Source organism: Podarcis erhardii (genome assembly GCF_964252035.2).
Source record: "Podarcis erhardii genome assembly, chromosome: 14".
NCBI lineage: Eukaryota > Metazoa > Chordata > Lepidosauria > Squamata > Lacertidae > Podarcis > Podarcis erhardii.
In genome coordinates, this window is record NC_138503.1 from 13,022,024 (window position 1) to 13,040,640 (window position 18,617).

General features: G+C 44.9%; 1 protein-coding gene across 1 annotated transcript in view; it reads left to right on the plus strand.

The window, feature by feature from the left end:
• The first annotated feature begins 2,093 nt into the window (after positions 1-2,093).
• The window catches only part of SEMA6D (semaphorin 6D), a 421,542-nt gene continuing 405,018 nt past the window's right edge, over positions 2,094-18,617 (plus strand). The window contains exon 1 of the mRNA XM_081838792.1: positions 2,094-2,327. The gene's annotated coding sequence lies outside the window, so the exon portion shown is untranslated. The remainder of the gene's footprint in view (positions 2,328-18,617) is intronic.

Sequence of the window (18,617 nt, forward strand, 5' to 3'; positions counted from 1 at the left end):
TCATCTTTAGATATACGGACTGCATATATTAATCCAGACATTTAAATTAGGAATGATAGCATCTTCTTGTTGTTATTGCCAGCTAGTAATGCCTTTATCTCTCCATCCATTTCTCTTTGTTATGCTTGCAAGTAAAAATTCTTAATGAAATAATGGGCAGCATCGAGCTCCATTTAGCTCAGACGCATCCATTTCTGTCGAGAATCTGAATACTTGTTTGTGGCAAAATACATGATGATTTTACAGCCTGGAAGGCCCATCTAGAACCCAGAAGTACGATCTTGAAGGAAGATGGCAGCCCGTGGATTTTTCATCAGGCTCGATTTACACTTGTGATGTTCATGCAAAAATCCTTTTGTTTTGTATGAGTCAAGTTCTCTGAAGTCCACAGGTTTTAAGGCAGCAATCTTTTTTGGAGGGGGAGCCATTTAAACACCAAAGGAACTTACTTCTGTGTAGGCATAAGCAGCATTGCATTGTAAGCCCATGGATTTCCAAAGGCTTGATTGTCTCTTCTTCAGGGCTGGCCCAAGACATTTTGGCACCTGAGGCGAACCACAAAATGGCATCCCTGCTCCCCACAAGGATGAAGATCTGAAGAGTGAAGGGTGAAGAGTGAAGATTTACACTGGCAACAAGGATGGAATAAAGATCTACATTGGGACCTGAAGTGAAGCCCCTGTGGATCCTGCTGCCTGAAGCAGTTGTCTCACCTTGCTTCATAGGTGGGCTGGTCCTGCTCTCCTTTTCTGCCTGTAGGCACCCCCAACTTTGCCCATGGCTGGGTCCCATCAGCCCCAGCCAGCACAGCCAATGGCCGACGATGGTGGTAGACATAGGAACGAGTCATGGCTCACTGACAAGGCACCCACCTTGCAAGCATCAGCCTGAGGGGCACAAATTAAGTCAGTTCGCTTTGAAGGACTTGGTTGGGGTTAGAGTTTCTGTTTTTCACACAGAAGCTCCCAGGTGAGAGAGATTCCTGTCTGAAACCCTGGTGAGCCACTGCTAGTCTATGCAGACCTAGATGGAACCCTGGACAGCTCATGGTGCTGATGATGCCAAGGTTGCAGGTTCGATCCCCATGTGGGACAGCTGCATATTCCCGCATTGCAAGGGGTTAGACTAGATCCGTGGTTCCCAATGTGGGGCACACGCCCCACAGGGGAGCAATTTGATTTTTAAGGGGGCAATTTGGAAGCTTGTACTAGCCTTTTAGGTTTACTCCACAGGAATAGGAGTTCACTTTTTTAATAATAAGAATGATATGGGTGGGGGTGGGGTGGGAAATAAGGATTTTAGAGATGCTTAGGTGGAGCATAATAGGGACGCGGGTGGCGCTGTGGGTTAAACCACAGAGCCTAGGACTTGCTGATCAGAAGATCGGCGGTTTGAATCCCCGTGATGGGGTGAGCTCCTGTTGCTCGGTCTCTGCTCCTGCCAACCTAGCATTTCGAAAGCATGTCCAAGTGCAAGTAGATAAATAGGTACCGCTCCGGCGGGAAGGGAAACAGCGTTTCCATGCGCTGCTCTGGTTCGCCAGAGGCGGCTTTGTCATACTGGCCACATGACCTGGAAGCTGTACGCCGGCTCCCTCAGCCAATAAAGTGAGATGAGTGCCACAACCCCAGAGTCGGCCACGACTGGACCTAAGGGTCAGGGGTCCTTTACCTTTACTAGGTGGAGCATGGCCAAAAAAAGGTTGGGGTCCACTGGATTGGTGATCGCAGGGTCTCTTCCAACCTTACAATTCTAGGGTTACGTTTTATGACCAATGCTCAGGTTATTGCAGCATTCCGATGTCTGGAGGGCCACGCGTCCCCCACAGCTGCAATAAGAAGACCTTAAATCGCCCCTCACTGCGTATGTTCGTGTGTGGGTGTCTCTCTCTCGCGCACGTTTCGCAGCCGGATCCGAATCGAATCCACCGGCGTCCAGAGCTTGACGCGCGCCTAACTCGCGCAAGCTTAGGAGCGCGCGGGCGGGCGGACGGGCGAGGGAGAGCGCAGGAGAGGTTGGGGTCTCCTGCCCGCGCGCGCGCGCGCCCGCTCGCCTGCCTGCCTGCCTGCCTCCCTCCTCGCCGGGAGCCGCCAGGCAGCCGCGAATGGCTGTGGGAGGGCCGAGGAGGCGGGCTCGGCTGAAGTGAAACCGCGAGGGGAGTTTGGCGCGGGCGGAGAGCCTCTTCGCCGCCAGCGGAGACAGACCTCGCCGGGCGGTCGGGGAAAACGACCCAACGACGCGGGGAGCGAGGCCGGCTCCCCGTCGCGGCTGCCGCTGCTTCCCTTCCCTCGCTGCCGTCGGGGCTTCCAGGCGGACTTGGCCAGCCGGTGAGGCAGCGCTGTGGGTGTGGCCGGCGGCGGGTTGGCACCTGGGTCTATTCTTAACGTGGGAATGCTCGCTAGAAGCGTTTGGACTGGGGCCGGCGCGCGCGCGCAGGGGGGGGGGGGTCCTTCTCTAAATGCAAGGCAGCCGCGCTCACGAAGAGGGCCAAAGTGTTTTTTACGCCGGACTCGGGCTGGGCGGCGTCTCCATATCCAGACGAGCTCGCCCGGGTCTACTCGGAAGTAAGTCCAATGGGACTGGCTCCCGCGTAAGCTTTTGCCGCAAAACTGAACAACCCACGCGCGATTTTAATAAGACGCCCCCCCCCAAATCCCTCGGTTCTTTCCTCAGCGCGACCCCCCCCCGCCCCCGCCCCCGCCCCATTTCTTTTCTCCTTTGTGATTGTTTCACTCTCTCTTTTCGCAGCCGTGTTATTCTTGCCCTTCCAAGAAGCTGTTGAGAGACGTTTTGTCTCCTTTCCAGACTTTACCAGCCATGATTTGTGCATCTTGCGTGGAGAGGGAGGGATGGGGGGGGGGCGCTGTGGCTTCTCAACCTTCCCTTCCTCCCCGCTGCATCTGGAAACTATAGGACGCTGCATATAGAACACGTTGCATAGTATATACCATAATAATATCTGCTAGTAATTGACTCATAGTGGGGAAACTTCCAGCTTATGTTTAAGTGGGGAGGGAAGAAAAAGAAGTGTCTCCTCTTGTGGGGGCGAGGTGGGGGTTTTTTTGTTTTGTGTGTTGTTGTTGTTTTGCACATCCTATAGCATCTCTAATTACAAAAACCTCCACCCTCTTTAATGCTGTCTATATTGCTGGCTCCCATGTCTGTGCACTGTTTTCAGCCAGGCAGTTCCTTCTAATAAATCTTCTGTGCTTTCTTCCTCCTTTCTTGCAATTCTTTTAAGGATGTTTCCACTTTCCAATTACTCTCCCAGCTGGGTACTCCGCAGCTCTATGGTTGATAGGCTGAAGAATTCTTATTCTCTCTTCTTCCTGCACGCCACCCCCCCCCCTTCCCCACCTCCTCTGGTGGTTTTCACTTCTCACATTCCCCATCCCTTCGAAGAACCCTGGAGATGGGCTGTTAAAGGTCTCTTCCCTCCCCTGACTGCCCCCATCCCCCAAAGCTTAAAGGGAGAGAAGCTCTTAGTTCAGACATAATCAATACTGCCTTCGCATCACATGTTCAACCATTCCAAATAGGGTGTGACTGAGAACACCCATTGGACAGTGTTCCCTTGCTGTTATCCCACAATTCTATTGCCTCTGTTACTTTGCCTTTGTATTCAGCCGAACGTGGTATTGGAACAAAATATTGCAGAAACGATTACGCAACCCAGCATGTCTGCACAAAGTGACAGTGTCTGTGACTGCCACAGGACTTCCAATCCAACCAAACTGCCCTTCTGGGACATATATATTTTTTGAGTTTGACAGTTGTGCATGGAGTTGCTAAGCTCACTGGTCTACTGAGGCGGAGAGTTCCTAAGCCGGCGTTTCTCCCTAGGGAGATGCAGTACATCAGAACATCTCTCTTGAAAGTCCCAGCTTGATTTCAAAGGGAAAATTTAGCTTGTGGGTGTGTGTGTGTGGCTGCAAGTGCGCTGTTAACTTTATACGGAGAATGGCGGTGGGAGGATAACGCCGCTGGAGGTTGCCCTTAACATGGGAAATAAATACATTACAATTCACAGAGGGGTGATTTTGTTCCTTTTTGTTGTAGCACCTTAAAGACCCAAGCGATTTATGTTGGCAGAAGCCTTCCTGTAGGGTTGGTGAAGTAGATTCTAGTCCATGAATGCTGATGCCATAATGAATGTGTTTCGTCTTTTGGGTGTTCGCCATACCTTTTGAAGTATTTCACAGGAGTAAAAGCTTCTTTTATTTTATTTTTTCAAAGCTTGCATGTATGCACACTTTGATTCTTTTGTGGTGGCTGTTCTCTAACACCTCCCCCACTATCACCCTTTACTGGTTATCTAAATCCTCTGATTTCTTAACTGTCCAAGCTGAGTACCGCTTAAAACTGGTTAGAAATTGTATGCATTTGGGTGGTTTCCATTTTCACTGCCATTCTTACTTTAAAATCACTGTGTTTGGTTGACTTGCTATTGATCTTCTTTCGGTGTCTGTCTGGGCCCTGCATTCGTACTGCTTGAATGTAACAATAACATGGATTCTTTTTCAAGTGGATTTTAATTAGGAAAGAAACTGGGACATAAATGCATATGACTACCCAGCCTGAATGACCTTTTGACTTCCGAATTTCCAGCTTTAAATGCAAAATGGACTTTTCTAGCTTTTATTTCTGTTTGCTGTCTGTCTCTCTCTCTCTCTCTCTTTAAAATAGGAAAATTCAGTCAGCAAATTCTGTACATCTTTCGAGAATGTGGTGTAGCTGCATCTGATCAAAATGTTTAGACTTGTTAACTAATAGCGCTTAGTACATGTGTTATAAACTACATTTTAAAGAAAGTATTCATTGAACTCAATAGATATTATCCCCCCCAGTCGATTCCACTGTAAAAACTGCAATTCAGTGCATACTGATAAGGATATCATTACAATGGGACATAGTGAGTTGTACTTCTGTGTAGATCAGTTTAGGATTGCATTGCACAGAAAGACATGTAGAGCTTTATAAAATCATGCGTCTTGTTGGGAAAAGTGGATAGAGAGACATTCTGCCCCTCTCTCTTGATACTAGAATGCCGAGTGGTTGTCCAAATTGATTGACAGTAGATCTGGGCAGATGAAAGTCATTTGTAATGGGTTTATAGATGATGTGATGGCAGCTAGCTTAGGCAGCTGTGAAAGGTGGTTGGTCCAACTTATGAAAGAGGCTAGGGAGTAAGCAGCACTGAATGAATTCATTGGACAGGTCAGTGGCAGTAACCTCCATTGGGATAGTCTGTGAAAGCTTACACCCAGGTTGAATGCGTTCGACTAGTCCCGTGAAAATGAAGAAATTCTGTACATCAGTTAGACTGAACTGGAAGAAATTTGGCCCTAGGAGTCTTCAAAAGAGAGATGTTTCCAGATGAAGAACTGTGAGAGGAGAGAGACCTTGCTGGCCATCAGGCAATGGCTTTTCCCACCTGTTTTGCCCCACCCTCCAGCCCTAGGAGTCTTTCCCAGACCATGACTTTGAGAACAGCAGAAACAGTTGTGAAAAGAGAAGTGGAGTTCAGGGGCATTTTTTAAAAAATGATTTTATAAATTTTGTGTCCCCGTTTCTCAATTTGATCCTTTTAAATGGTTTTCCATGCTTTGTGGTATTTTACGCATTGTGACTGGTTGTTATTTTTATTGATTATAGTTTAGTAATTCTTTTTTGTAATTGTATACTGTTTATTGTTCGTTGATATTTTATTTTACTGTTTACTATTCTAATGGATTGCTGAATATCGCTTTCTTTGATACAAGTTGTTTATTTAAAAGTTAATTTTTAATTAAAATTTACTCTATTGGATCAGATTGTTATCAGGTGTGTGCTTTCTGCTGTCTATTTTGTTGTTTCTTCAGCTTGTAAACTACCTTGTTTATAGTAACATAGAAAGGCGGGATACAAATTAAAAGTGAAATGAAATGAAAATATAGTTTGCTGTTTCGCTGCAGCAGACTAACAGAAGTCAAGCACACTGTGACTCTGACCTCATCTGCCCTTTCCATTTCAAGCAGTCGTATACCACTTTAAACAGCCATGGCTCCCCTTCGACACCTGACAAAGAATTCTGGGAACTGTAGGTTGTTAGCTGTGCCAAGACAACAACAACAACAACAACAACAATCTTTTTATTCGACCGTCAGTCAGAAAAAAATACAAATACATTTGTCAATACACAGTTAAAACATCCAGGAAGATTTTAGAGTTTAGCCAACACTAAAAGGGCTAATAGCTGTGCCAAGAGTTATTCGGAGACCCCCATTCCTCTCACAGAGTTACAGTTCCCAAAGTGTTTTAACAACCAATCCTTCTTTTTAAGGAGCTCCAGGAATGGCAGCTCTGTGAGGCTAATAGGGGTGTCCCAACAACTCTCAGCACCTTAAATAATGACAGCTCCCAAGATTCTTTGGGGAAAGCCAGGAATGTTTGAAGTGGCATGGTACTGCTTTTAAGTATATAGTGCAGAAGCACCCTTAATTGCATAGGATCACATCTTTATCAACAGGATCTTCAGAGGCTATCTGGAACGTCTGTGCCAGGGGTAGAGAACCTTTCCGAGTCCAGTAGCTGCACTCTCTGCTGGGCAAGCTTTTGGAGCCACATGCCAGTAGAGGGCCAGAGGCAGAAGGAGGTGGAGTGATAAATATAAACATTGTGTTCGTACAGTAGAATTGTTTCTAAGCATCCTCACATGTCCTGCTCCATCTACCATCCAGGCAAGCAAGAGTTGTGATCAGAATTCAAGGATACTTTCTAACTTGGCAAACCGCCCCCCCCCCCACCATTCAACAAACACATGAATTAAGGCGGGTGAGGGACATGGCCTCTGGAAGGAGGGTTTGGCTGGGGCGGAATGTGTCCTGGAGAGAGTTTCTAAGGCCAGATAAAGAGGCATGAAGGGCAGAGCATTTGGGAAGGAGCTGCATTGGTGTCCCCATGTCCCTTGCGACCTTTGCAAGGACATCTCCTTGCTCCTTAAAAAGAAGGATTGGTTGTTAAAATACTTTGGGAACTGTAACTCTGAGAGGGGAATGGGGTTCTCCGAACAACTCTTGGCACCGTTAACAACCTACAGTTCCCAGAATTCTTTGTCAGGTGTCGAGGGGGAGCCATGGCTGTTTAAAGTAGTATACGACGGCTTGAAATGGAAAGGGCAGATGAGGTCAGAGTCACAGTGTGCTCGACTTCTGTTAGTCTGCTGCAGCAAAACAGCAAACAATATTTTCAGTGCCCCTCTCCACATCCCTTCAACCAGCCATCCAAAGAATTGGAGGAGCAGCCAAGGGAGTGAGTAAGTGGTCTCCTAGACACTCCAAGCCAAGGTGGAGAAGCACAATTTTTGCCCCCCTCCCCTGGTCTGCATTGTTGGCAGAAGTCAACATGGCCAACTCCTATGCCCCTGATGAAGGGCTATGCTTGACAACTAGGCCTGAGGCCCCTGAAAGAGATTTTGCCTTAAGGGCTCTGTTTGTGGGGTCCCTGGAGGTATCTAGCTAGCCACTCTGGAATACAATATCCTGGTCTGATCCAGTAGGACTATCAAGTCCTACACTGAAAATATTGTTTGCTGTTTTGCTGCAGCAGACTAACAGAAGTCAAGCACACTGTGACTCTGACCTCATCTGCCCTTTCCATTTCAAGCCATCATATACCACTTTAAACAGCCATGGCTCCCCCTCGACACATGTTCTATCAAGGCACTCTTTGGATATATATATATTACCTGCTTTGCTTTAGAAGCGTTGCAGAATTGAATGTTCTCACACCATCCATAGCTGTGCACTTCAGGGTTCTGAAGCACTTTTGTTATCATTCTTGCACCAGCCCTGCAATTTCAGCCAATGTTGTTCCCTTCAGATTGCAGGATGGGGAAAAGTCTCTGGACCTGAGAGAATAGTGACTGGCATGAGGGCCACCTAGTGATTTCGTGGCTGAAGAGAGATTTGAACTCTGCTCCCAGATCTTACCATGATATCCTATGCATGTTTCCTCAGAAATAAGCTGTTCTGTGTCTAGAACGTGTGTTTAGGATTTCTGTCTTAACCCTGACAGTGTTCTCATGTTGAGAGCAGGAAAAGTGCCTTTGCTGAAACAGTTACTGGATTTGTGCTTCTGTTTGAAGAAAGGAACCATTGTTGACTTTCATTATCTAGCAGCCACGGGGAGATTGACAGGTTACAAATTGCCAATCCATAAAGGATTTGGGCAGGAGATAGTTTTATTACTTATTAAATTATATACGCAAAAGTGTTCATTTTTTGCCCATTATGTTGTCTGCTCCCAATTGAACTCACTGAGATAATTAGCAGATCCCAGGCAATCACAAGTTCTGCTATTCATATGGTCAACTGATACTTAAAAACAAACAAACCATTGCACAATTCAAGCAGGTAAGCCTGTGAATATTCTCTTCTTCCTGCTTTCCCTGGGACATATTATGAAACACAGCCTGTTTTTGTGGATAGCAAGGAAGTTGTTGATTTCAGCCTGGGCCAATGTGATATAGTAGTTAGTCTGTTGGATTGGGATCTGGGAGGCCGTGTGTTTCAAACCCTGCTCAGCCATGAAGCTCACTGGGAAATCATGAGGCATTCATAGTCTCACAGCCTAACCTAATTTGTTGGGTTCTTGTGAGGATGGAAAGTGGAGAACAATGTATGCCTCCATAAGTACCTCACTATATTTCTTTATTGTTACATTTTATTGTAATAATAATAAAAAACACTCCTGGTTCCCCCACCCAACCATTTTATCCTTGCATCAACCTGCAAGGTGGGCAAGGCTAAGAAAGTGTATCAGGGTTCAAAATGCTTCACAGTGTAGACCTACATATGTCTATTTTGAAGTCAGCCATTGGGTTCATTGAGGCTTTGTTGTTGTTGTTTAGTTGTTTAGTCGTGTCCGACTCTTCATGACTCCATGGACCAGAGCACGCCAGGCACTCCTGTCTTCCACTGTCTCCCGCTGTTTGGTCAAACTCATGCTGGTAGCTTCGAGAACACCGTCCAACCATCTCGTCCTCTGTCGTCCCCTTCTCCTTGTGCCCTCCATCTTTCCCAACATTGGGGTCTTTTCCAGGGAGCCTTCTCTTCTTGTGAGGTGGCCATTGAGGCTTACTCCCAGGTAAATAGGATGGCAGCCGTGCTGCATTTCAATTCTCAGTAGAGTTTGTTGTCCCCAATCCAACACTTGAACCACTACAGTCTGTGAGAATTTCCTAAGCTGCTTCTTACTTGATGAATAGCCTGGTTCTCATACCTGGAACAAAAAATAAAGCAGATTCTGTGTCTCATATCTTAATAGCAGAGGCTGGAATCCCTGGTCAAACTTTACTTGGATGTAAGCCCCATTGAGGCTGTTGATTTATTAGTCTTTATGTCCCACATTTGCTCCAAGAAGTTCAAGGATGCTTCTCTCCATTGCCATTTTATCCTCACAGCAACACTGTAAGGGAGATTAGTCTGAAGGACTGTGACTGGCCCAGCATAAGCTGGTCATCTTGTATACTTGTATGGTGTCAGAGCCATAACTGGAGAGACTGCTGTGCCCTTGGCAGACCTTGGCATGAACTGTATCTCTGCCCAACCCTCCCCCCCAAATCATTTTACCACAATAGCCACATTGGAATCTAATACATTTTACATGACCTACAGTAAGTACTCAAGGGTGCAGCACAGGTGGCGCTGTGGGTTAAACCACAGAGCCTAGGACTTGCCAATCAGAAGGTCGGCGATTTGAATCCCCATGACGGGGTGATCTCTCATTGCTCGGTCCCAGCTCCTGCCAACCTAGCAGTTCGAAAGCACGTCAAGGTGCAAGTAGATAAATAGGTACCGCTCTGGCGGGAAGGTAAACAGCGTTTCCGTGTGCTGCTCTGGTTCGCCAGAAGTGGCTTAGTCATGCTGGCTACATGACCTGGAAGCTGTACGCTGGCTCCCTCGGTCAATAAAGCGAGATGAGTGCCGCAACCCCAGAGTCGGTCACGACTGGACCTAATGGTCAGGGGTCCCTTTACCTTTACCTTACAGTAAGTACTCAGAAGCATCCAGAGTGAGGGTGAGGCAGGGAGAAAGGGTAAAAAAATGCACAAATTGTGCAAAATGCACAAAAGTCACAAACGTTTAAAAGGGACAGGAATATTTTCTTGTGTTTGATCTTGCCGCCACAGTGGCGGCTCGGTGATGCACCCATGTACGTCACACACTCCATAGTCTCCAGCAGTCTGCCTTCATACCACCTTGCCATTTCTTCCACCGCTCAGCTCCCAGCTCTTGTTTAAACTCATGACCTTACACAGGTCACTGGAGGCAGATTTCCGGGGTGATTATTATTATTTTTTGCAGAAAACAAAAACAAACAAACCACCTCTGTCACTGTGTGTAGTGCTTTGCAGAGTTCTTGACCTGAAATTCAGCACAAATAAAACAATGGAAGGAAATATTGGGAGGGATCAGATAGGGAAGCAATATATGCTTCTTTCTGTTCCTGCCTGGACTGATGGAATCACCCGGTGACTTTGGCCTCATCTGCACCATACATTTAAAGCACTGTTATATCACTTTTAATGGTTATGGTTTTGTCAAAAGTGTCCCGGGAACTATAATTGGTTAAGGGAGCTGAGAGTTGTTAGGAGACCCCTCACATAGCTACAATTGCCAGCGCCCTTGACAAACTAGTTACCAGGATTCTTGGGAGAGAAACCATGACTGTTATACTACTGTTTGTGGAGGTGACCCGAGCCTACAGTAGATTGAAGGAACTAAGGCAGCTGTTCTCAACCTGTGGGTCCCCAGATGTTGCTGGACAACAACTCCATCATCCCTGAGCTCTGGCCTTGCTAGCTGGGGGGGGGGTTGGGAGTTGTAGTTCAACAACATCTGGGAACCCACAGGTTGAGAAAGGCTGAACTAAGGGCTGGTGTTAACTTTTCATAGAAATGTTGGGTTTTGAGAAAAGGTATGAGGGAAGTAAGAGATGTGATGTCCCACAGGGTGTTTGGGGAAGCAGTTCCAAACACACTGGGCAAGACTTTTGGGTGACTGAGGATGATTCATTGATTATTTAATTTCTTTACTGCTTAGTTTATTAAAAAATATCTCTGATTGGGGTACAAAAAAGTGAAGACAACTTTAAAAAACTTTAAAAACACACAGTTGCATAAAAAATGTTTCATTGAGACAAAATTGCTAGTATATATAAATCAATATAAATTCATTTTCCTTCTGACACACCCTCCCTTTCAGCCTATGGGCAAAACAATTTATTTATTTAAATTGAAATACTACCCTTCATCTGTAGATCTCAGGGTGGTTCACAATATAATATTACAATATTAACCCCCCCCCAAAATACATAATAAAAATAAGTACAAAAACAAATCAATAATCCTTCCCCCTCCCACAACACATTTAAAAGGTCATGGGATGTCAATCAGCCAAAGCTAGACCTGGTCTCCATTCTTATTTATATAAATACAGGGTTGTTAAGTTGAAATTAATGGGTCTGTGTTATTCATGCGTATTAAGTTCAGTGGGTCTACTCTGAGTAGGACGCAACCCCTGGTACTGGCTAATATAAGCAAAACAAACACAAAATCTCTCCTCCTCTCCTCCCCAGACACTAGCAACCTTGAATCAGAGGTCAGAGTAATAAGAAAATGAATGTGAGCAAATCTTGCATTCATTTCCAGGCAGTTCGGGTCTGGAAGCTTTCTGTTGAGCATGCCGAGACTGTTGCACCAGGGCGTGGAGGAAGAGCTCTGGTGCTGATTAAATCTGCTTAAGAGCAGAGGGCATGTCACATACACAAAGAGAGGTCGGGATTAACTAAATGAGAATGCTGACTGTTTCTTTTGACCTTACAAAATCCTGTGAGGTGCTGATTTTCAAGGGCATCTGAGAAAAATTTAAGTGAGCCGCTTGCCAGGATTGTAAAGGTGGTAGAATTCTTTATGAAATAGATTGTTAAAGCAGTTTATTTAATGCTTCGTTTTAACTTTCAGGTATTCTTAAAATAATAATAATCATCATCTGCTTTTATTTGTGTAAAACATAATCCTTCTGATCTAAAGGTCCCGCTGGGTAGCACTATACAGTGTGAACAATATATGCATGCCTGGCAATAGGTAGGTTGGGATTGATGGAGAGATTTGATTCAGTAAACATAAAAATCTGTCAAATTCATACTTCCCAAAACAATATGTGAAACAGAAGCACAGCTGTCCTTCAAAATTTGTACTTTATCTGAATTTTGTGATGCAGTTCTCCAATCGTTGTTTACAGAAGTGCATAACTTAAGGGTAGTTGTCCATAAAAATGAATATATTGGTGAAAATGACACACAAAAGTCCATTATATTATGGAACATTATTTGCAAAAGCATGTGCATCAGTCAGAGTTGTCTACAAAACGTGCCTATTAAGAGCAATTCGCACTGAAATGCTGGTGAATTTTCACGAGGAGTTTTTAAGGCAAATTGCTGCGAAACATGGAGAACTGAATTGAAAATTGAAAAAAGTAGAACCAAAATTGACAGATACTTCCATCCCTAGGGTAGAAATGCTTCTTTCTCCACAAGTGCAACAGCTTGCTGTTAGCAGCCTCTTCTCGTGGGCAAGCTAATAATCTTTAAATTCCCATGTAGTAAGTAAACGGGATATTTTGTTGTTATTGTCAATTATTTAGATTTCTTTCCCACCTGTCACCATGATGGAAAACTAATCCTAACCCTAACCCAGGCTAATTACAACAATTTAAAAATACAGGTGGTTAAAATCAATTACAGTCCAGTGAGTATGGTGGGCTCTAATATATAGTTTTTAAAGGACTGGGTAAAGAGCTGTGTCTTCATCATAGGGCAGAAACTGCAGAGTGAAGGTGTCTTCTGTGGGGAAGGGGCTGCCACAAATAATGTCCTCTCTTGGGCTGCCATGTCCTGAACTTCTGAGGGTGGTGTCCAGAGGTCAATGAGGATAGGAACTGGAGTCCCAACACCATCGGGGGGATATCAGGTTAAAAAAAGACTGTCATATACCATCTTATTGGGATGCGGGTGGCGCTGTGGGTTAAACCACAGAGCCTAGGGCTTGCCGATCAGAAGGTCGGCAGTTCGAATCCCCATGACGGGGTGAGCTCCTGTTGCTCAGTCTCTGCTCCTGCCAACCTAGCTGTTCGAAAGCACGTCAAAAGTGCAAGTAGATAAATAGGTACCTCTCTGGCGGGAAGGTAAACGGTGTTTCCGTGCGCTGGTCTGGTTCGCCAGAAGCGGCTTAGTCATGCTAGCCACATGACCCGGAAGCTGTACGCCGGATCCCTCGGCCAGTAAATCGAGATGAGCTTCAACCCCAGAGTCGGTCACGACTGGACCTAATGGTCAGGGGTCCCTTTATACCATCTTTTTAGATGTTTCCTTAAAACATTCTAAGAGCATGCACCTTGGGTCATAGCTCAGTAGCAGACTGCATGATTTATATGATAGAGTCCTAGAATTGTAGAGTTGGAAGGGACTGTGAGGGCCATCTAGTCCAACCCCCCTGGAATGTATGAATCTTTTGCCCAATCTGGGGCTTGAACCCGCAACCTTGAGATCAAGAGTCTTATGCTTTAACAACTGAGCTTAATCCCTGTCACTTATAGTTAAAGTATATTCAGCCTTTTGAAAAACAGTTCAGTTTATGCATTTGCAGCTAAAGTGCTTTCCTCCCATCTGCAATATGCTCTTGATAGAATTTGTTACTTGCTTATTGCCATAGCCACAGATGTCATACAATGCAATGACAGAGCAAGGCAAGACAGGAATGGTTCGACTTGCAACCATTTTGCTTGTTTTATAATTGTAACAGTTTTATTTGGTTGTTTTTTTTTTAGTTTTATCTTATGATGTAACTTTGTGGGACCTTGCGATGAAATGCAAAATCAATCAAACAAACGAACAGCAAATAAACACAGGATTGCTATATTGTCGGGTTTTACCTACCGGTGTCCATTTGCACCATGTTCACGCCCAGATTCCCAGTGACCATTAAAGATAGAATGCTTGTCTTTAGTCCATGTAGAACCAGTGATATGCACCTATTCAGGATTACATATTGGGTCTTTTTTCTGTCTGATCAGAAAGGCTTAGTGCAGGTTACAATATCAAACCAAATCCCCAGTCAAGTAGCAAAGCTTATACCATTGTTACAAATGAAATTGTGGTGGCTACCCGGGCTAAGGTGGTAGGATGCTTAAGGTTACCAATGGCTGAGTGAGATCTGAACTAGGGGCTCCTTTACTTCCAGCTTATTTTCTGAACCATTGAGAACACAGAAACACGGGGACCTTTCTTCTACAGAGTCAAACTATTGGTCAGTTGTGCTCAGTGTTGTCAACACTGACTGGTGCTACCATTGAGCTATGATCCTTCCTCTATCAGTGCCACACCACCTAGCTTTGCTGATTAATCTTATTGCCCGGCTTTTCTGTTTCCTGGCTCTGTGCACCTTGCTCCCTATGCCCCAGGGATGTGGGTCTTTTTAGTGTCCAAGAGGAGAGACAGAGGGGTCAGAGGTGGCAGTAGAAGACCCAAACACCCACCTCCTGTCATCAAGCGGTTACAGCTTGCATCGCTTTCTCAGCTTTGGGATGCTTAAAAGGACTTGCAATCCTGGGTGTGGAAGGGAGAATTTGTTATCCCATGGGGGACATCAAAGGAGCCTCTGTGTTGCATTATTATTTTTATCTAAGCTGTGTTGGATGATTCTTCAGGACTGAGAGGTCAGCTGGACATCAGATAAATAAAGAACGCTATTAATTCCAACTTGGAAATACATTTTATAAAAGCATTGGGGTTGTGCAATGCTTGTATCTCCCTTTTGCTCTTAATATCCTCCTCTCTGCCCCCTCCCCGTTTTCTCTTCGTATATCAGAGATCATAATATTTTATTCTCTCTCCTCTTCTTTCTCATCTTTATTTACTCCCCCTTTTAATGCCATCTTCTAGTGTGCCCTACATTATGATTCCTCCTTGGTGCATCAGGCCAATTCTTGGACGTTCTGAATATATTATTCCTACTGATCGTTATTTCATTTTCAATCTAATCAATTCCAAATCCAATGTTCCATTTGCTCCCAGGTTCCCATAGCTAACTTGATCAATTCTTTCTTCTGTTGCTCAATCAATCATGCCTTGGGTCATCCTTCCAGTCCTTGAACAACATTAATTACATAGGAACCGTATCCAATATAGCCAACCATTCCTCACTGCGACTTTCCCACCGTGCACAATTAAGGACAAGTTAATGGCATGATGGGACTGAACAAAGGGTGCTTTGGTGTGATGGCGACTTGAGTTGCACTGATGCTTTGGACAACTTCATAGTTATTTTCAACATTTGGTGCTTATTTTATGATTGATTGGCCACATTCCCTTATGGACATCCTTGTGGGGTCTGCATGTCAGTGTGGGCAGAGGCAAAAGTGAGTGAAAAACTAATGCAAAACTTCCCTTTGCATGGCTGGAATGAAGCCTGCTGTGCAGTCAGAAATACATCTCCCCTATCTGGTCAAGCAAGAGGCAGCATCACAGTTCTGTGACATATTCCAGACAGGCTAAAGCCTTGAGGAGGCTGTGGAGCAGGGCTTGTGAGGGATATGCTCAGGGGAGAATCGTGAGGGCTGGGCGGTCCTAAAATCAGAGGTCCCACACCCCTGTGTCAGCAGATAATATCCCATAACACCATGTTACCTTGGGCATGCCTTGTGTGTATCTTTACTAGAAACGATAAACCAGAGCAGACATTATTGCAATGGGCACAGTTGCTTTATAAACAACAATATGACTTTGCTTCATTTGAGGAAATGGGTGAAAACTAATTAATGCTGATACTATCTTGCTCGCTTTGGGGGATTAGCGAGAACAGCACAGTATACTATTATGATGAAAAATACTGTGGTACATAAAATGGTGTGAAATAAGTGTGAGTGGCTGGGAGCGCCAGTTACAGAAGTGTAGGGGAGTAAAATGGTATGTTTTTAGAAATTACATAGGCCATGTAAACCACATTGTCTTGACCGTAAGCTTAAACAGTTCCCAGTAGGGATACAGATAGATATTGTATATAGGTTGACCCTTGGGAGTTCAGTAGGGAAACTGCAGCACACCAGGAACGGAGGAGGTATCATTAGAACTGTAGGTGGGCAAGGGGTCTGGCATGCAATAGTTACCTCTCTTGACAGAGGAGGAGCAAAAGGAAGCAGTTCCTTGATTTGTCCCTCTGATCTATGGCAACATGGGCAAAGCTGGGTCCAAGACCTGGTGATGATTTTGAGTGGTGGAATCTCTGAAAGTTAGGAAGAATCTGTTTCTGTTTCCTGCTACGCAGATTCAGCTGGCCTTCAGACTTTCTTTGCCAGAAAGGCCCAGAGTTATCCTACCTATACAGTGGTACCTCGGGTTAATAACTTAATTCGTTCTGGAGGTCCGTTCTTAACTTGAAACTGTTCTTAACCTGAGGTACCACTTTAGCTAATGGGGCCTCCCGCTGCCGCATGCTGCCAGAGCAGGATTTCTGTTCTCACCCTGAAGCAAAGTTCTTAACCTGAGGTACTGTTTCTGTGTTAGTGGAGTCTGTAACCTGAAGCGTCTGTAACCTGAAGCATCTGTCACCCGAGTTACCACTGTACTTGGTTCCATCCTGGGTTCCTTGAGGTGGGAAGATTCCTTTCAGGTGACTCTGGCTTGTGGTTCCTTGCAAGGATACTGCCTATTAAAAAAACATGTCTGAGAAGCAAGGAGATGTGGAAATTAAATAAGGGGGATTAGCTAGGCAGAAGGAAGAAATGTTTTCTGTCCACAAGGTTGGAGCAAGCTTGGAAAAGAATCATGCAGAGCTGTCTTCTGGAAAGAAGGATGGGCTGTGGAACAGCCCGAGTGGAAAAGATTGAGCTATTTCCATACCACCCTTCATCCAATGATCACAGGGTGGTTTACCATATAAAAACACAAAAATACATAACATAGTAACAAACAAAAGCAAAACCTCCTCCCAGGTACTGAGAGATATCCATTTATAGCAGGCATGGCCAAACTTGGCCCTCCAGCTCTTTTGGGACTACAATTCCCCTCATCCCTGACCACTGGTCCTGTTAGCTATGGATGATGGGAGTTGTAGTCCCAAAACAGCTGGAAGGCCAAGTTTGGTCATGCCTGATTTATAGGAAAGAGGCTTCCTGATGGGTATTAGCTCTAACACAGAAGGCAATCTCCTGAAGGACCGGGCTGGGTGACAGGGACATTTCATGGTAATTTAACCAAAGTACTGAGTTTTTATAGTCATACCAGTACATCCTTCATGCTGCATAGTGGCAGAGTAGTCATGAAGGTTATCTGGCCAATAAGAACTCACAGCCAGGTGACTGAAAGGTCTTTCACAGAGAATAGTGGAGGCATTTCCCCCAAAATGCAAACTGAAACTTAGTCCAATCACTGGAAGAAGTGCTTTCTGAAGGATACCTTATTGCTACTGCCCAGGGTTAACGAATGTTAAGTAAAGCCATCTTCTTGCATTCAATATGGCAGAGGTTCAAGGGACTGACTAATTAGTTCCTCACTGAGGTGATCCACTATGCATATATGTTGTCGCAGGGAAATTTACCTGTGCAGCAGCTACTATGGAAAGGATATCTGGTACAAACCAATAGTGCTTCCTCCAGAGGAATGATGCCTTCAAGGCTTGAGCTTTGCTTATTAGTGCCATGCTTATTGCTCAGAACAAAGCCAAAAACATCACATGGATCCAGGGGATGTGCAGAATTCCAGATGATCTGAGCTTCTCTGTAGCAATGGCTGGCTGGGGTCCTGAGCATGGCATGGCTCCCAAGCTTGGCAAGGAGTAGAGGTGAGATGGCAGAAATGTCATCATAATATCCCACCAGCCAGGCAGCACTGGTCCTAATGCTACTTAGGGTGAGATAAACATGAAATGGCAGTAAACTGCCCGTGGCTGATATTGCTATTAGCTGATTTAGTACAATTGCTAAGACTAAAATTATGTGTCAGAAAATCCCTGGTTTGAGTCTTCTCTCTGTGCATTCTCTTGGACTCCCTCCCATTTGCAGCACGATGCTAATAATAAGCAGTAATAATTGCTGATTTGGCATAATGGCTAAGAGATAGATCAATGCATTGGGAAATCCCTTCCTTGAATCTTGTCTTTGTGCTTGCACTCAGCCTCCCTCCCATTGGTAGTATAGTGGTAATAGTAATAAATAATAAGAGCTGATTTAGCTAAGTGAATAATGTGTGTATCGGGAAATCCCTGGCTTTCATATTGTGTCAAAACGTCTTTTCTGTTGGTATTAGTACTGGCCTGTCTTGTTTATGTTGCTTCTAGTGCTGAGCAGAAGTGTTTAGGCTCAGTGACTTTCACTAAAAAAGGGCAAAGGATGGGGGCGGGATACCCCAAAGATTGGATTGATCTTAGGAGAAGTTCTAATGGATGTATCCAAAGTAGTGCTAAGATGAAGTCGCTTAGCAGTATACCGACGGCAAAACATTTTATGCTAGTGAAATGTTGGTTAAGCAGGTTTCTGGCAACTTCATTGCACAAGAAATTGCACATTCAGTTGCACAGTGAG